This window comes from Camelina sativa, chromosome 17 (genome assembly GCF_030686135.1).
Source record: "Camelina sativa cultivar CO46 ecotype springtype chromosome 17, ASM3068613v1".
Taxonomy (NCBI): Eukaryota; Viridiplantae; Streptophyta; class Magnoliopsida; order Brassicales; family Brassicaceae; genus Camelina; species Camelina sativa.
In genome coordinates this window covers 19,814,371-19,822,342 of record NC_141896.1, presented here as the reverse complement: position 1 = coordinate 19,822,342, position 7,972 = coordinate 19,814,371, and the positions used below count along the sequence as shown (strand labels likewise).

At 44.7% G+C, this 7,972-nt stretch overlaps 1 pseudogene; it reads left to right on the top strand.

Moving 5' to 3' along the window:
• LOC109129900 (uncharacterized) lies at positions 1-5,908 on the top strand (annotated as a pseudogene).
• Positions 5,909-7,972: the final 2,064 nt, after the last annotated feature.

Below are 7,972 nucleotides of genomic sequence, written 5' to 3'. Positions count from 1 at the left end.
ATGATCACGTGCTCAATGAAGTTGGAGGATGAAACAGAGGAGTTTTATGCTCCTTTGTCTATGCATTGCATACTGCTGAGGTGTTGAGATTTAAGCGGAAGAGATTGAAAAGAAGAGAGTTGTCGGCAAAGAGAATGAGATAAAAGTTATATTCCATAATTATATCTTACAAAGGTTTAAAAAAGTCTATTTATACTAAGAGAAACTAGGGCTACACCCTTTACAGCCGATCGCATAAGAGATAAGGAAAGAGAATTGGTTCTTCCCAAGAGTGAAAGCGACCCCTCCTTGTTTCCTTAAACGAAGCACAACCCATGACTCCTCTCTCTCTTCTTCTCTAACGGCTAAAAGGAGGATCTCGAACCTTCTCATGGGTTTTAATGCAACCAGGCCTCCTCACTACTCCACATATTCGTAGATGACTCGGCCTTATAGCATAATTGTATGGACGCCCTTAGCATAGTTGTACGGACGACCAAAACTTGTTCGGACTAGCATGATCACTTGTCAATACTCCCCCTCAAGCTTAGCCAGGTGAAGCGGCTAGGCTTGGAACCCATGAAAGATCACCTCATTAAAAACCTTAACATAGAAAACCACATGGGACAAAACTATGCTAAGGAAAAGAGTGTGATCTCCATAGGTTAGAGGAGTTTCTCACGGATGTGTTGGATCTGCTAGTCCAAGCTTGCTGGAAATGTATTCGCAATTGTATCACCCGCGTAGTCCGCGTCACGGTGAGGCATTTGGATGGGAAAGAATGATAACACTGAACTTGTTGGTTACTATGACGCGGACTACGCGGGTGATACGATTGATATGAGGTCTACAACAGGGTATTGCACATTTGTTGGAGGCAACCTAGTAATCTGGAAGTCGAAGAAACAGAAGGTTGTATCTCAATCAAGTGCCGAGTTGGAATATAGGGCTATGAAGAAGCTAACCAACGAGTTCAGTGTTATCATTCTTTCCCATCCAAATGCCTTGCCCCGGACTGCCCTTGAGATAACATAGGATCCGCTCGAGTGTTTGCCAGTCAAAGTTCGTTGGAGCCTTCATGTGTTGGATAACTTGGTTCACCGCATAGCATATGTCCGGCCTCGTGATCGTGAGATAGATAAGTTTTCCCACCACCCTACGGTAGCGTCCCACATCTTCATATGGCTCGTGCGACTTGTTAACTGGAGCATCGGGTGCTGGCTTCTCCCCCTTTCGCTTGACCTGGTAACCTTCCTCAAGTGGCGTCGACACCAGTTTGGCTCCCATCTTACCTGTCTCATGTAAAAGGTCAAGTGTATACTTCCTTTGAGAAAGAAACAATCCCTCCGGAGAGCGAGAGATTTCTATCCCAAGGAAGTATTTAAGTTCACCCAAATCTTAAATATCAAAGGTAGAGTTAAGAAGAGCCTTAGTGGCACAAATACCCTCCTTATCATCACCGGTGATAATAATGTCATCGACATAGACGAGAACGATGACTCGGCCACCATTGGTGCAGAGAGTGAACAGCGTATGATCAGCCTCAGAGCGCTTGAAACCATTCATGCTTAGGGTAGAGCTGAGCTTCTGGTACCACGCCCTTGGAGATTGCTTGAGATCGTAGATCGCCTTGTGGAGCCGGAGAACTTTACCCGGAGAAACAATGTGCTCTAAACCCGGTGGAGGATGCATGTAGACTTCCTCGCTCAGCTCCCCCTGAAGAAAGGCGTTCTTGACGTCCATTTGACAGAGCTCCCAAGAGAGGTTAGTGGCCAAGGACAAGACAACCCGGACTGTATGGAGTTTGGCCACCGGAGCAAAGGTGTCCGTATAGTCAAGTCCATAGGTTTGAGTGAAGCCGCGTGCGACCAAGCGGGCTTTGTAGCGCTCGATCTCTCAAGTGCTAAGATATTTAATAGTGAATACCCACTTGGAGCTGACAGCCTTTTTACCTTTAGGGAGATCAGCCTCATCCCAAGTTTGATTCCGGATCATAGCCGCCGTTTCATCGTCCACCGCATCAAGCCACTCCTTATATTGCTTAGCTTCCTCGTAGGTTTGAGGAACTAAGTGATCATCAAGCTTACCAAGGAAGGCAGCGTGATCCGAGGAGATAAGGTCAAGCGAACACACGGCCTGAATAGGGTGGGCGACAGCCTGATTGTTGTAGTAGACTCGTTGATTCTTTAACCTTTCACTACGCCGCGGTTGTTTTAAACGTTCACTGCACCGAAGTGGTGGTGGAGATGGTGTGGGCTGGCCTGTCTCAGTTGTACTATCGTCAGGTGATAGATCAAATGGTGTAGTCAAGGCTCCTTCGGATTGTGTCTCTCTTGGCTCTTGAATAGTGTCCTCCGAACGGGAAAGAGAAGCATCATGAGTTCCCGGAGGTTCCGGTAATATTGTAGGCCCATCGGAGGGTGGTTTTGGTAGAGACGCCTTGGGATATGGTGGTTTGGTGACGCCCAAATGGTCAAGGAGGAACCGCAAGTTGGCCGCCCGGTCAGTATTGGATTGAGATATGTCTTTTAGGCCTTCCCAGTCCTTGTTGTTCAAGAAACTTCACATCTCTAGAGACAAGTGTGCAGCCAGTGATCGGATCGTAACACTTGTACCCCTTCTGACTTGTTCAGTAGCCAATGAACATACTTCTAGTGCTTTTGGCCTCAAGTTTATTCCTTTGTTCTCCAAGCACTAAAACAAAACAAACACACCCGAACACGCGTAAGTGATCAAGAGACTTTTGTTGATATCTTACAAAGGTTTACAAAAGTCTATTTATACTAAGAGAAACTAGGGCTACACCCTTTACAGCCGATCGCATAAGAGATAAGGAAAGAGAATTGGTTCTTCCCAAGAGTGAAAGCGACCCCTCCTTGTTTCCTTAAACGAAGCACAACCCATGACTCCTCTCTCTCTCTTCTCTAACGGCTACAAGGAGGATCTCGAACCTTCTCATGGGCTTTAATGCAACCATGCCTCCTCACTACTCCATATATTCGTAGATGACTCGGCCTTATAGCATTATTGTACGGACGCCCTTAGCATAGTTGTACGGACGACCAATACTTGTTCGGACTAGCTTGATCACTTGTCAATATGAGGATCGTAGGGCTTTATGGCAGGAGATTAAGGATCACCATGATTCGCCTCTCATACGTAATAAGCCATGGATGTTGGTGGGGGATTTTAATGAGACTTTGGATATGAGGGAACACTCACGAGTAGATGATAATCCAATAACTACTGGTGGTATGAGGGATTTTCAAACGATAGTTAATTATTGCTCTCTCTCGGATATGGCCTATCATGGTCCTCTATTCACTTGGTGTAATAAAAGGGAAAATGATTTGATTCTGAAGAATCTTGATAGAGTGATGGTGAACTCTACTTGGGAGCATCTGCACCCGCAAGCTTACAGTGTGTTTTATGCAGGGGGTTGTTCTGACCATTTGCATTGTCGGATCATGGTAAAGGGTGGTATGGAACCTCCTGGCCAAAAGCGAAAGCCGTTCAAATTTGTTAACCTATTAACAGATATGGAAGAGTTTTTGCCGCTGGGTTGTTGCTACTGGTAGAACACGCAACCCCTAATTTTATCCACTTCCTCTCTCTTTTGGTTCTCTAAGAAGCTAAAGGGTTTAAAGCCATTGTTGCGGTCTTTGGCTAAGCGTCGCATGGGAAATCTGGTTTGCAAGACTAAAGACGCTTTTGACGTGTTATGCCTGAAACAACAAGAAAATTTGGAGAACCCATCGCAACATACAATGGAAATGGAGAATGCTGCATTTAAGCAGTGGGAGTTTTGGGCTGGTCTTGAAGAGAAATATCTCAAGCAGAAGTCGAAATTGCATTGGCTCCAAGTGGGAGATAGAAATAATAAGGTCTTTCATAGAGCGGCACAAGAACGGGTGGCTATGAATTCTATAAAGGAGATTCAATGTCTAGATGGTAGAGTGGTTGTGCAGAAGAAGGAAATTCAAGGGGAAGCTGAGAGACAATTTCGAGAGTTCGTGTAGGCTATTCCGAGTTCATTTGAGGGTTCAACGGTGGAGGAATTTGAGCATTTGTTATCTTTTCGCTGCTCTATGGTAGATCAGCACGCTCTAACCCGGGTAGTGTCAGGTGATGAGATCAAACAAGTTTTGTTCTCCATGCCAAATGATAAGTCTCCTGGACCGGATGGTTACACTTCTGAGTTCTACAAATCTGCGTGGGGGATTTTGGGCACAGAGTTTGTTTTAGTGGTTCAATCGTTCTTCGCTAAAATGTTACTACCCAAAGGTATAAATTCGACCATTTTGGCTTTAATTCCGAAGAAAGTTTATAAGTGGAGATGAAAGATTATCGTCTGATATCTTGTTGTAATGTGATTTATAAAGTTATCTCAAAAATCATTGCCAATAGACTAAAGAGGGTGTTGCCAAAGTTCGTGTCTAGCAATCAGTCTGCGTTTGTGCAGGATCGTTTGTTGATTGAGAATGTGTTGTTGGCCACAGAGATTGTTAAAGATTATCATAAGAATTCCCTCACTGGACGGTGTGCCATCAAGATTGACATTTCCAAAGCGTTTGACTCAGTTCAATGGTCGTTCTTGTCTAAGAGTCTTACGGCTATGAAATTTCCTCGTACATTCATTAAGTGGATTATGTTATGTGTGACAACTGCCTCCTTTTTGGTTCAAGTTAATGGGGAACTAGCTGGGTTCTTCAGGAGTTCTAGGGGACTACGTCAAGGGTGTTCTTTGTCCCCGTATCTGCTTGTTCTATGCATGGATGTTCTATCTAAACTATTGGATCGGGGAGGCTGGGGAACACGTATTTGGGTACCACCCACAGTGTCGTAATCTCAACCTCACTCATCTTAGTTTCGCGGATGATTTTATGGTCCTTTCTGATGGGAAATTACGATCTATAGAGGGGATCATAAGGGTTTTTCAGCAGTTTGCAAAGATGTCTGGCCTAATATGGAGAAATCCACACTTTAGTTGGCGGAAGAAGTGGTTTCACAGATGAATGTTCAGGTTCCCTTTGAGGTTGGTACACTGCTAGTATGATATTTGGGGCTCCTGTTAGTCACAAAACGTCTAGCCAATGCTGACTGTTCGCCGTTGTTGGAGCAGATACAGAAACGGATTGGATCATGGACAGCTCGTTACCTCTCTTATGCGGGTCGTTTCAACTTGATCTCTACTGTATTGTGGAGCGTGTGTAATATTTGGATGGCTGCTTATCGTCTACCTAGTACATGTATTGATGAGATTAACTTCTGCTTTTTTGTGGTCTGGGATGGAGATGAACACTCGGCGAGCAAAGGTAGCTTGGGAGGCTGTCTGCAAACCAAAAACAGAGGGAGGTCTAGGGTTGAGGTGTCTCAAAGAGGCAAACTTGGTATGTTGTCTGAATTTTATATGGAGGTTGGTATCTCACAGTGACTCCTTATGGATGCGATGGGTTCAAATGAATCTGTTGAAGCAAAAATATTTTTGGTCGGTGAACAGCTCTACTACTCTAGGTTCTTGGATCTGGGCTAAGATTCTTAAGTATCGGAGCTTGGGGAGCAAACTTCTTTTTGGTATGACAAATGGTCGGATTTTGGTACACTTTCTGAGGTTGTTGGTAGTTTTGGAGTTCTGGATTTAGGGATAGCTTGGCAGAGTTCTGTGGCGGAGGTGTGGACCTCTCGGCGTCGTCGGCGACACCGTGCCGACCACTTAAATGCGATTGAGACGGCGTTACAACTCTGCTGGCAAAACCGCCAACCACGGGTTGACAGAGTGCTATGGAGGGGTAAGATTGATGTTTTCGCCCCATGTTTTCAACTAGGGATACGTGGAATCATATACGCACAACGTCTAGTACGGTGGCTTGACACATGGGTGTTTGGTTTGGTCATGCTACACCAAAGTTTGCTTTCTGTGCGTGGCTAGCAGCTCTTGATCGGCTTTCTACAGGTGCCCGTATGGTCACATGGAATGGAAGTTCCGCGGGTACATGTGTGTTTTGTCAGCTCACTATCAAAACGAGAGACCACATCTTCTTCTTTTCTCCTTTCCTTTCCTTAGTGTGGTCGGATGATGCTAAGGGGTTTACTCACACACCGATACTCCACTGATTGGTCTACTCTGCTCCCTTTTCTCTCAAATCCACATCTTCCACTGGTTGAGGGTTTCCTCATCCGCTATGTGTTTCAAGCAACTATATATTTGGTTTGGCAGGAGAGAAATGGGCGACGGCATGGGGAGCTACCAAAACCTAGAGATGTTCTAGTTGCAGGGGTCGATCGGCAAGTAAGGGATCAGCTTTTGGCCATCGGTTTGTTGGGGATCGACGATATGATGAGCATTTCCAGTTGTGGTTGCAATCTCACTCCTAGGATGTGATCCGGAATCAGATTTTGAATTGTTTTAGATGTTTTGATTTTTTAAAAAGTGTTGCATTTGTTGTAAAACAGTTTATTTTCTTTAAACATTAAATTCAAAAAAAAAAAGCATGACTTTTGACACTTAAAAAAAAAAAAAGGAAAAACAAGGAAGAGAAAAAAAAAATTGACTTTCAAAACTTAAAAATAAATAAAAGCAAAAAAATGTGATTGTTAAAGAAATAGCTGTCAAAACTTTAAACATTTTTAAAGTCTGAAAAGTATGTTACCAATCACTGCCTACGTATGTTTTTCAATATAGACTGACGTTTACTTACATTGACTTATCTATTTTAAAATTTTTGTGTCCTCTTAAAAATTTCAAAGAACGTATATGCAAAAAAATCGTGTATTTCAAATTCTAAAAGCGGATACAAGTTTCTCGAAACTTTAATTGGATATATAAGTAAACCTAAGTAGAAGAGCCCAGCCTTGAGGAAGAAGAGCCGATTTCCACTTCGTCCGGCGGCCGACTCGAAGAATGAAGCAACTTTCCTTGTCTTAGTTCATCCGATAAGGAAAGTTAATATATTATGTAATCTATGGACATGTATAAATAAGGAGAGACTTCTCCATTGTAAATCATCCATTATTCAATACAATAATCGAGTTCTCCCTTTGTTCTTAGCAAAAAACCCTAGTTCGAGAGACCTAATTCCCCTCTTTTAATTTCCATGCTTAGATCGACTTTTTAGAGAGATTACTTCCTTGAATTTGTTTCCCTCCTTAAACAAATTCATTGTGGAAACCTAGTTTCTACAATTTGCGCTGTCTGTGGAGACGCAAATCGTCTCTAGAAGTTTCTCTCTAAGAAAAAGCTCATTCAAGCAGTTCTCTCGAAACTCACGGCAATGTCTCCAATCACCAACGAAGTCTCCAGAGCGAACCGTACTGCCCTTGGCGTGTCTGACCTCACAGGCATCGCGTCTGCCCAAGACAACACTGCAACACAGAGCGGCGCTCCAACCAAGCAAGCCACTGTCGTTTATGTTCGTCATCCCATTGTCGCAACAACGAACCCAAGAGTTACCTGCTCCGAACTCCCTGTTGAGGTCAGATCTGAAAGACAGACCAGCCAGGGAACAGGACGAACTCTCGAAGAACCGGTCGACCTCGACGCGGAGCGTTCGGATGAACAACTTTCGAACAACGAAGCCGCGCGCGCCACAGAACAGCAGCTCGGCGCACAAACAAGGGATCTCCGTGTTCCCACCACGACAGCGGTCCAAAACCCGCAAGTCGTCTCCATGGAAGACTTCAGGATCTTGTTCGGCACCATGACGAAAGAAATCTACCAGATGATCTCCGACACCAATCGCAGAGTCGAGGCCGTCGTGACCCAAGCGACCCCGTCACAGATCTCTGCTGGGCAGTCACCCGTACTCGGGATGGGCGATCTCACTCGCCGTCTCGACTTCTCTGACGTACCAACTGTCAACCAGTCGTCGCGAAGGACTCTCCCCCTGCATGCTACGTCAAGCGTCCGACCGACGAACCTAAACTCGCGAGTCCATGAAACATCGCGAGGACTTTGCTTTGAGATCGAGGAAATCCAGTCACAGATCCGTGACAT